Raw genomic sequence first — 12,514 nt, forward strand, 5'->3', positions numbered from 1 at the left:
TGCAATCAGCCATATCCTATTTAATTTTTCTGCACTCTTTTGTCCTTCGAGGCACTAATCTGCCTTGGCACTTTTGTAGATTGCTAACAGGCTATCTTGTTCATCTTCGTCACACCCTTTTAGTATTAAGCTATAGCCTATCTCGATGAAACCCTTCTTTATCGGGTAGGATTATCTTTTTACTGTAGGTCCTACCAGGCTACTGTTGTCATTTTCGTGGTTTTATCTCGGCAACGAAGTTAAATCTATTTCACTTAATTCTTTTCACCTAATTCTTTCGCTCTACTGCACTCTTACGCACTTCATTTGCCTTGTCTTGAGACGTCTTCACATTTTCTCCCTCTCCTTCTCATCCTCCTATTACCTCGTTTCTCTTCCTCTGCACATTTTTTCACTCCTCTCGGTAATATTTCGTCTCGAGGAGGGGATTGTGTATGCCACGAGATTTGCAACTCTTTTCGTCCGTTTTCTTCCGTGTCCGGTTTTGCCTGCAAGTATTTGCATCGTACATGTGGTTTCACCAGAAGTGTGCTGGCCTAGTGTCTGCACACGGATAGCATTATTAGCGAATTTATTCCAACATCTCTCCTCATGGAATTCCTTCGTTTGCTTAGACTGAATCCACGAGTGGTATTGTTTAAGACCGAGTTTGTATGTTTTTTGTTCCAACACAAAATGCTGAACCAATTGAAACGTTTTCTTCTACTGAAAGTATAATATATATCCTATTTTTTCTTTTCTTATTAAGCTTATCTGGCTTGCTTATCAACAAGATCTACTGGTCATTTTCGTACGTATCTCTAATCCAAGTAAACCTTTACTTTGTAATAGTAAAACGCGTTCACCAAGTCAGATGAATTTTTTAAAAGTACGACTCAAACCTACCTGACGTCATAATCGCATTGTAGTTTGCGAGTCGCAAATCGTTTTGGACCCAGCTAACATGTCCCAATTGTGAAGTCAGTGGTGACGTCAGAGTAATATCCACTTAAATGTCCTTCGTTACACTATCATAGTGAATGCTGATCTAATCGACGTTGCAATGAATTTAGAATTCTTATCATAGGATTTTTTAAATTCTAACTCCGCAGGAGTTCCGGATGATGGCATTTTTCAAGATCATTATCATCTTTTTCTAATGAAATCGTCTCGCGTTAAAGTTACGACTCAAACCTACCTGACGTCATGATCACATTGTAGTTTGCGAGTCGCAAATCGTTTTGGACCCAGCTAACATGTCCCAATTGTGAAGTCAGTGGTGACGTCAGAGTAATATCCACTTAAATGTCCTTCGTTACATTGTCATTGTGAATGCTGATCTATGACGTTGCAATGAATTTGTAATTCTTATCATAGGATGTTGTAAATTCCAACTCCGCAGGAATTCCGGATGATGGCATTTTTCAAGAAGCCGATCAATATCATCTTTTTCTAATGAAATCGTCTCGCGTTAGCCAGGAGAGGATCTTTGATGTATACAACGTCCATAGGTCTTTCCTAGCTGAATAAAATAATCTGGCATTAGTCTTAAATTATTGAAACTGGGACTTAATAGTCTAACACTCAAAGACTTAGAAGCTTCACGAAGCTGATTAAAATCTCCTAGCATAAGCGAAAACAATATAATTAAAATAGATGAGATATTTGAAAGGCTGATAAGGTTGACATTTAACTCCTTATATCTCAGGAGCTTCTTTAATCCGATTTAAATCGTCTGGTTTTAGAAAAATATTGGAATCGATAAACTGCTTTGAAGTCTAACTCTATTATTAACTGAACAAAATTGGTCAGCCTCATGAAATCTGAAGTGTATCTTGGCGGTCAGGGAGTTTGTCGAGAAAGTTTGAGCGACGCCTTCAACACGGAATTTGACTTAGACTAAATAAAATCGTTTGGTAAGACCCAAAGAAAAATCGGGAAACAGAGATTCATCGGTACAACATTAATTTGGAAACACCCGAGATAACATTAATCCCTTTAGCACGGGGTCTATAACAGAGTAAAGTGTGCCAACCTAACAAAGTATTAACACAGTCGCTATGAGGACTCTATGTAAATATTATTGCCTGATGTCAGATCACGCAATAGCTAAGTATTTCCCGACAACCCTGACCAAGCGTGGAGGCGACACAGCGGCGATATAAAAACATTGCAGCTTGGCAAAATTGACGGGGCTTTGCCCTACCAGGGGTTTCATATTTCCCACTGCGTGAGAATGGGATGGTGAGTTTTGGTGAGTCTGATGTCAGATCATTTTATTCTCCTTAGAGCAGTGTTTCGGGTTGTTGAGGTTGCCTTCTCAGCTAAACCCTCCCCACGGTGTTGTCTTTACAGATTCTATTTTGGCTGAATCCAAATAACTTTATTCAACTGAGGACAAGAGTCTCATCCTGAGTAAATTGAGAGGCCAGGCTGAATTTTCATTGACCCCTGGGACAGGGATCGCCCGGGAATGTAATGGCAGCTGCCGCGAACAGTTTAGAGCCTCGATGGCCGGTTTGATAGTTTTTCAAATGTCGAGATCTTACTGTAATAGGAGTGAAAATCAACGACCGCCATTTCCACTGGGCACGAGGTATGATAAGCTCGCATATATAGTTCGTTCATTTTGAACTGTTGGAGATTCATTACGTCACCTAAATTATACGAACCATTAAATGAAAAGGCTGGTGAAATTTGCTCAGTAAGATGAAGTATAGAATGAAATGTAGAGCAGTAAGAATTCTAGTTCAGTGAAATGAGTGTAACGTAAGTCAAATAATCAGCAACATTGGCGAAGAAAACTTTTACCAACTTATATATATATATATATATATATATATATATATATATATATATATATATGTAAAGACAGACAAATATGGAGGTGAGGTGGCAAAATGAAACAAAAAGCCATCAAAATTATGAAAAGGAGCACAACAGCTACAGATAACAGCACCAGCAAGGACAAAATATTTATTTCAGTTCCTAACTCTAGATACGCACCATTAATTAGTAATTTTTTAAAGAACACCAGAATAGATTTAGTAACATCAGCGGGGAAGAGAATTGGTGAGTTTACCAGAAATACAGAAATTTTGCAAGAAAATAAAAGTGTTGTTTACAGAATTCCTTGTACAGGTTGTGAGAAAGTTTATATCGGTGAGACAGGACGCGGCATGGACAGAAGATTAGAAGAACACAAGAGGGATGTGAAACATCACAGAACATCAAATGCCCTAGTAGTTCATATCGATGAAGAAAATAATTTGCCAAAGTGGAAGGAAACCCACGTTATACATAGAAAAATGGGAAAAAAGAAAAGGAAAGCTTTGGAGGCGGCACACATTGCCACCGAGAAAACCACAAATTCTCGTAAGGGGTTTATGTCCTGGGCTCAAACGTCCGCACAACTGGCGGTCGGCGAGTGTGGGGGGACAACGTGACCGGGGTGAGGTCACGCAGGGTCGTCAGATCACCATGTAAGCTGTTGACGGACTTTGATTCTTATTCTGTATTCAGTCCACTGAGGAAGGCCCAAGAGGTCGAAACGTCTGGTTCTGAATAAAGCTCCTTAACGTTTCATTTTGCCACCTCACCTCCATATATATATATATATATATATATATATATACATATACATATATATATATATACATATATATATATATATATATATACATATATATATATATATATATATATATATATAAAACGGAAATTCGAATGTTTTAAAGCTGATTCCGCCCACATAAATATTTGTGTTAGTAATGAGAAACTGATCCCTTTTAGGTCGTGGGATTCCTTTAGAGCTGAAAACCCCAGACGTAAGTCAACCCCCACCCCTTTGTAGTCCGGCAGAACCCTGAGTGTGGTACGCTTCGAGGTATAATTTTTTTCCAAAGGTGGTTTTAGGTCATTTGCATCTAGATAACACATTTCCACCTGCTGACCCTTCCTCTGCTTTGAGCATTTTTTTAATAGGGTTTCTCCACGTAAACCTATGAATATACACATTTACTCCTTCATAAGATCATTTATCTTTATTTGTTCAATCCTTTTGACAGAAAAGGTAATTTCTAACTGATATGAATTTAAGCATTGCTTTACAATATAGAATATAAACAAATAGAACACTGTGATAAAGATATACTAGTCCACACTTAAATTAATCATCGGCTTCTTCCTCCTAGTCAAGATTTTCCTGACCAGAAAGATCACCTGGCACTTGCATCGTTTGTTCATTATTGCAAATGGAACTTCCTTGACAGTGGCAATACATCGTATAAGCAAGATTGCTTGAGACACATCCACTGGCCCTGGTATTGCATGTTTTTTCTGCAGCACAAGAACCATAGACTAGACTCATGATGAAAGCTGGTGCTGGTTGTAGTGTTCCCGGGAGTGTGGCAGGCTCCAGGGGCTTATTTTCTTCAATCCTTTAGCAACCATACTCTCTGGGATCTGCAACTGGTGGCTCTTGAAGAGCTCTCTTCCAGATAGCACATTGAAGGTGGGCTCTCTTTATATTTCCCCTGAAGGCCTCTGATGTTGGGAGTAGAGAGCAGATTTTTGGCATTTTACTTGTAGTTTTCCTCCCTGTTCTTGATATCCATGCTTTGACTCCGATAGCAGTCATATTTTCCACTTGATCAATCCCATAACAAGAAGACATGAACTTAGTAGCTTGGGTAATGAGAACTTCCATATCAGCAGCCAAATCACCGAGCAAACTAAGCCTGCACATGCCATTTTTAACCGCTTTCCACATTTTCATTTTACTTATACCACAGTGCGTTGCAGCTTGGTCGCATCCACTAAAAGCATGAGCTGGCATGAACTCAAAGCATAACTTTCTAACCCTGTTTACTGTTGCTTGTATGTAAATTATCTGTGAGGCTTTGTAGGATAATGAGAGATTAGCTGTAAAGGTAGACATATGGGTCATCTGCACCAACTCCAACGTGATTTCCATCTGCAGTTGTTGCATGGATGGCTTGTGAAACCACAATAGCATCGGCCTCCTCATATGTGTTCTTCAGATCCTGTCTTGAAAGGCTATCCTCTTGTGAAATCTCAGTAGGGGTAGGGTTTTTTCCAGTTATGACCAGTTTGCTTTGTCATCCTTCAACAACTGTAGTGTCTTTCACAAGAGTCTCTACTATGAATTGTATAAGCTGGCTCTTATTTTCTGGAATACTGAGAAGTTGGTTCTGAGGGGAAAGTTGAGACTTCAAAGAAAGCTGGAACACATTGTAGCCACTAGATCCTCTGGTCTTGCAAGTAGAATACTTTGTACTGAAATCAGTGTACCTTTCAAATGCAAGGTAGACCTTTCCAATTTTCAGTGTTATCTGCAAATATTGTTTGAATGACTCCATATAGTTACTGACTAGAGCTTGACTAGTTTTACTTGATGTGGGCCAAGGGATATCCCAGAGGATTGCACAAACATACAGAATAATGCGGTCAACCTGGTCAGTATTCCTCACTGGCGCTTCAACCTTCGTTTGCTTCTTGAGAACAGCTTTGGACTTTCATATTCTCATCTCTCCTGAAATAAATGCAGAAAAAATGGTTGTTCAGAACAGATAAAGCCATCAGTTATGATTGCATGTCTACCAGTATGATGGAAATACTTATGTAGGGGCTATAATTATCTGGATAATGAAGGTATGCTAATGGTATGACTTACTTGATTCATCAAACAGGGCTGTGGGAATAAATGCTAGTTCTTTGAAAAGTTCACACTTCTAGAGCTGGCTTGTAGTCCAATAACTCTTGAGAAGATATGTTCTGTATCATACAGGAATTCATGGCCAACTTTTATTCTTCTTCTCATGACAGACATAGTGGCAACTCTCTTTTCAATATATTTTGTCAATATCCATGTGGCAGTAATAATTAAAACTCAGCAACCTGCTCCTCAGTAATGGTTAGTGCCTTGTCAACATTCACCGATGATGGAGCAACAGAACCATTGACTAAGTTAATAAGATTATCTGGGTGTGTATCAGAACTAAGAGGGTAGATGCACATATCAATCTTCTTTCTGAGTCCGTTTCTGTCTCTATCATCACTTGCTACATGACCAACTGATTTTCCTTATGAGTCGTCTGGAATCTTTTACCAGTTCTGATACCAGCCAAATCCTCCATTAAGTGGCTGCATACAACATAATGAAATGATGTCTAATGTTTCTATGTTGGTAGGATTAAATGCTTCTCGAAGTGCAGCTTATATGTTTCTTGAATTCAAGAATTTGCATCTGCAATCAGCATGATACCTATGTCTGATGCATGCAAATCAGTAAGAACCCTTGCAAGTCTGACTTGAATATGCTCTGCTTGTTTATTTTTCAGTGTGTTGCACACCTCTAAAATAGTTTCCTTTAAACCTTTGTTTCCGTGTCTCTTTGCCTGCAAACATATGCCAGCGACTTGGATTCTTATGGGTTTTTCTCAGTGTCACATTTTTCCCCACAAAAAAAGACAGTGCTACAGAGCAATGAATGTTGAATGGTCTGATCGCCTTGTTATTTCAGGGTTACTGCTAAAATAACACTGATTATCTTGGCCTTTGTCCCTCAAATCTTTTATGAATTGTCTTTGGATGACAATACTTATCCACGCACTTACGTGAACATGATGATGATGATGATGATGATGATGATGATGATGATGATGATGATGATGATGATGATGATGATGATGATGATGATGATGATGATGATGATGATGATGATGATGATGATGATGATGATGATGATGATGATGATGATGATGATGATGATGATGATGATGATGATATGGTTTAACGTCACAAACTCCCCCCTATTGGAAGGCTAGGATGGTTTCCCTCACAGAGGAATTTGTAGCATGAACATGGATAAATATATATATTTTTTAATTATTCTTGATCTTCCAATTCATTGTGTAAACCATCAGCACACTGTTTGCTAGTTCTGATTATTCTTTCAATTGTTACTTCTGAAAGGGAATTTCTTTTGTTGCATGCATACAGTTTACCAAAGAAGCATGCCTTCTCCATTTCTGTCATCACCTGCAAAGAAATATACTAGGTATTAAATAAATTAGTATTTTTGAAGTTGCCCTTTCAAAAGACGTCATTTCCCATTCTTGTTCAGCAGCACGAGAAAAAAAAAAAAGTCCCAAACAAAGGAACTTTAGTTTTCTTGTTTGAGTTATAGTCACATATGCGACCCCATTTCGGATTAATATCGCTGCTATTAGCGAATTTCTCTCATAATTACAATGGCGATAAGCGTGAAAGGGATTTGTTCCGGGTGGCTGAGAGCAGTGGGTTCGAATCCTGCATGCAACTGTCATAAAAATTATCGGATTGATGTCGCTGCTATTAGCGAATTTCTCTTATAGTTACAATGGCGATAAGCGTGAAAGAGATTTGTTCCGATCCTTACCCCATACCACTGGTGAGCTTGGTCCTTGAGCAAAACAGGAATTGGGGTCGCAGATTAGTGATCTTCCTATCCTCGGGAATCAGTTTGATTCCAGGTTTCAAGGATTTATAGCTTCTGTGGTGTAGTGGTCTAAGGCTCTGTGAAGGTGATCTTACGGGTGGCTGAGAGCAGTGGGTTCGAATCCTGCATGCAACTGTCATAAAAATTATCGGATTGATGTCGCTGCTATTAGCGAATTTCTCTCATAGTTACAATGGCGATAAGCGTGAAAGAGATTTGTTCCGATCCTTACCTCTTACCACTGATGAGCTTGGTCCTTGAGCAAAACAGGAATTGGGGTCGCAGATTAGTGATCTTCCTATCCTCGGGAATCAATTCGATCCCAGGTTTCAAGGATTTTATAGCTTCTGTTGTGTAGTGGTCTAAGGCTCTGTGAAGGTGATCTTACGGGTGGCTGAGAGCAGTGGGTTCGAATCCTGCATGCAACTGTCATAAAAATTATCGGATTGATGTCGCTGCTATTAGCGAATTTCTCTCATAGTTACAATGGCGATAAGCGTGAAAGAGATTTGTTCCGATCCTTACCCCATACCACTGGTGAGCTTGGTCCTTGAGTAAAACAGGAATTGGGGTCGCAGATTAGTGATCTTCCTATCCTCGGGAATCAGTTCGATTCCAGGTTTCAAGGATTTTATAGCTTCTGTGGTGTAGTGGTCTAAGGCTCTGCGAAGGTGATCTTACGGGTGGCTGAGAGCAGTGGGTTCGAATCCTGCATGCAACTGTCATAAAAATTATCGGATTGATGTCGCTGCTATTAGCGAATTTCTCTCATATATATATATATATATATATATATATATATATATACATATGTATGTATGTATGTATGTATATACATATATACATACAGACACACACACACACACACACACACACACACACACACACACACACACACACACACACACACACACACACACACACACACACACACACACACACACAGATATATATATATATATATATATATATACAGTATATATATACATATATATATATATATATATATATATATATATATATGTATGTATATATATATACATATATATATATATGTATATATATATATATATATATATATATATATACAAATGATTATATAGGAGGAGCATGTCGACAGGAGACCTTTTGGTACATAACTAGGTCGAATGCGAAAAAAATATATAAATAAATAAATAAATAGGTAACATTATATAATAAACAAAGAAGTAAATAGTAAACAATTGTAAATGGACAGATAGATAATAATAATAAAAAAATTATAATAAACAAAAACAAATAATAATAAAGAAATAAACAAATAATATAAAATAGATGGCAGGCATTACAGCATCTTTCTTAGCTGTTTATCTAAACGAATCTTGAAGCTTCGAACTGAACTACATTGCACCGCCTCTGCAAGAAGTTTATTCCATTCATTAAATACACAGATGGCGAAGTTGTTTCTACACACTTCCAAATTAAAACTATTTCCTGACAGTGTGTGACCATTATTTCTTGTTTGATTCTCATTCAGTGTGAACTATTGTCATTTAAAGACCTGTATCAAGTCATCTCTGAGTCTACACTTTTTAAGGAAAATGGATTTATATAACGACGGCTGTGCCCGTCATAGAATAGGATAGCCTAGATCATGGACCTAGTCAGTAAAGGAAGGAGACCCTCTCTTTTATCTCCATTTGTATATATTTTCGTACCTGAAAATGAATTAAGGAAGAACATCCCTCGTTTCAAGAAACCCATCCTTAGAAACTCTGCCCCATATGTAAGCCCACACAATAAAATACTAAATAAATGATGGCAGGCGGTGTTCCCACGCTAATCCAAAGAGAGAAGGCACGCCTACCGAAGATCCCACTCGCACTGCCATATATTGCCCTTGCTACACTACCACTTATTCCGTGTGAAGCTAATTTAGTAGGTAGTATTTATTGAGGGACGGTATCAAAAGCTTTTTGCAAAATCTAGATACATTAAATCTACATTGTTTCTTTTGTCACAATTCGAGATAATTGTGTTATAGAATTCGAGTAAGTTAGTCATGCAAGAACGTTTCCGTTTGAATCCATCAAATCTACATTGTTTCTTTTGTCATAATTCGAGATAATTGTGTTATAGAATTCGAGTAAGTTAGTCACGCAAGAACGTTTCCGTCTGAATCCATGCTGGCTATCATTTATCAAACAGTTTTTTCCTAAATTGTGTTCGATAGCATCTCTGATGATAGTTTCAATCATTTCTCCTGCGACTGAAGTCAAGCTACAGGCCTGTAGTTATTTGGTTTCTTTTTGTCACCTTTTATGAATAAGGGATTAACGTTAACTAGCTTCCATTCCCTTAGGACATCTTCGGATATGATGGATTTCTTTAGAATAACTTCTAATGGAACAACATTCTCATTTTTCATTTCCTTTAAGATTCTTTGATGCTAAATGTCAGGCCCTGGTAATTTATTAACTTTGGGTTTTTCTATATACTTTTTAATTTTCTAATTTTGTTATATTTACCGTAGTAAGTTCACCCTAGACTTTTCATAGGTTTCAGTAACTACTTAATTTTGAGGTGTTTCGTTGACGAATACTGAGCTAAAATAGTTGTTTAAGATATCACATCAACAGATAATAGTGGATCAATGTGATTCCTAATAATCTTTTTATCTTTAATGTAACTATAGAAATCTTTTGGATTGTCTTTGGATTTATCAGAGTTATTCATTCCGTACGAGTATTGTCGTTTTCGTGTTTTTATTTTTTTCTATCTCCCTCTATTACACACACACACACACACACACACACACACACACACACACACACACACACACACACACACACACACACACACACACACACACACACACACACACACACACACACACACACACACACACACACACACACAAAAACACACACACACACACACACACACACATACACACACACACACACACACACACATACACACACACACACATACACACACACACACACACACACACACACACACACACACACACACACACACACACACACACACACACACACACACACACACACACACACACACACATACACATACATACACACGCACATACACACACACTGTAAGTAGTCATGTTTGCATTATCACAATTTCGGTTTCAAGGCCCATCTCCAGTAGCTTTGGGATATTCTATATGGTCAGGATAAGAATTGTTCCGGTGAATTATGTAATGATTCTACTTTTTGTAATTAAGTTTCCACACCTGCTCTTCACTCAGGGAGGTTACCGGTCACCTGGTAACTAAGGCAGTGATAAAGTGTCACGTGCTAAGGAGAGCCTGCGGCTTTGTGTTGTAACGAAATGTCGTATCCTTCTGATTGTGGCATTTCATCTCGTTCCTGGATTTGTGGTATTATGTCTCATGCTTGGGTTTGTGGTGGTTTGTCTCATGCTTGGGAGGGCCCTAAGATTATCTACATGTATACTTAGGTTTGTACTCAACTCTTTAATGTATAAAGCTTCTAAGATTGAGAGGCGTCTATCATCTGTACATATTTCCAAAATCTCAGTGTTTTCTTCTGGGATGTTTCTTGTTAGTGCTATGCCGTAGACTTCTCTAAAGTTGCTTTTAGGGGCTCCTGATGTCAGTGGGTATGAAATGTGACAGGATAACCTCATTGTCGTCATGCCAATATAGGTGGAGGGGACAGCTTCACAGTTCCCTCGTGCACATTTAAACCTATAGATGACATGTGATTTCTGAATTTTCTTTCTCTCTCTTGGTGGGGGCTGTTTTTAAGAAGGTTGGTATTCTTTGCCTTATAATAAATCACCAATTTCAGTATATATATCTATATCTATATATCTATCTATCTACACACACACACACACACACACACACACACACACACACACACACACTATATTTATATATATATATATATAAATGTATGTATGTATGTATGTATGTATGTATGTATGTATATATATATGTATATATATATGTATGTATATATATATATATATACATATACATGTATATATATATATATATATGTACATATATATACATATATATATATATAATATATATATACATATATGCTAATAAGAACACGGGTACGTGTGTTCACTTATGCAAAGTAGACCACTTGAAAAAAAAAAACTAACGAAGCAGAGCGCTTTCGTATATTACATCTTCAGTGCAACAAGTACATAGTAATAGAAATGCATAGATAATATATACATGAAAAAAGGAAAAAGGACAGCTTGAATAAGGGTAGCGGACAATTACCCCCTGGAGGGCGGATGGTCAATGATGGTGGGGCGACATCAGGTCACAGTCGCCAGGGTCAATGCTTCCACTAATAATTGTAGGGCGACATTAGGTCATAGTCGCTGGGTTACATTTTGCCTGACATTATCTTACTAATTTCTTGACAAATAAAATGATCAAGTTTATATAACCCCTTGATCATTTTATTTGTCAAGAAATTAGTAAGATAATATCAGGTAAAATGTAACCCAGCGACTATGACCTAATGTCGCCCTACAATTATTAGTGGAAGCATTGACCCTGGCGACTGTGACCTGATGTCGCCCCACCATCATTGACCTTCCGCCCTCCAGGGGGTAATTGTCCGCTACCCTTATTCAAGCTGTCTTTGTTCCTTTTTTCATGTATATATTATCTATGCATTTCTATTACTATGTACTTGTTGCACTGAAGATATAATATACGAAAGCGCTCTGCTTCGTTAGTATATATATATATGTATGTATATATATATGTATGTATATATATATATATATATATATATATATATATATATATATGAGTATATTGTTTGGATATCAAAACTAACATATTACGACGTTTCGTCTATACCTCAGGCATCTTCTGGCAAATCTGTTTTCTAAAATACAGATAATGTTTTTAAGTATTAGAATCGTTACAATAGGATAGGTAATGGTTCCAAGGTTGTTAGGACGCGTCATCGTCTTGGCGAGACGTTGGATGCCCTGAATATTTCCAAAATCCGACACATATTTTGT

The sequence above is a fragment of the Oratosquilla oratoria genome, chromosome 30, assembly GCF_046742065.1.
Source record: "Oratosquilla oratoria isolate Oo_2021 chromosome 30, ASM4674206v1, whole genome shotgun sequence".
Lineage (NCBI taxonomy): Eukaryota > Metazoa > Arthropoda > Malacostraca > Stomatopoda > Squillidae > Oratosquilla > Oratosquilla oratoria.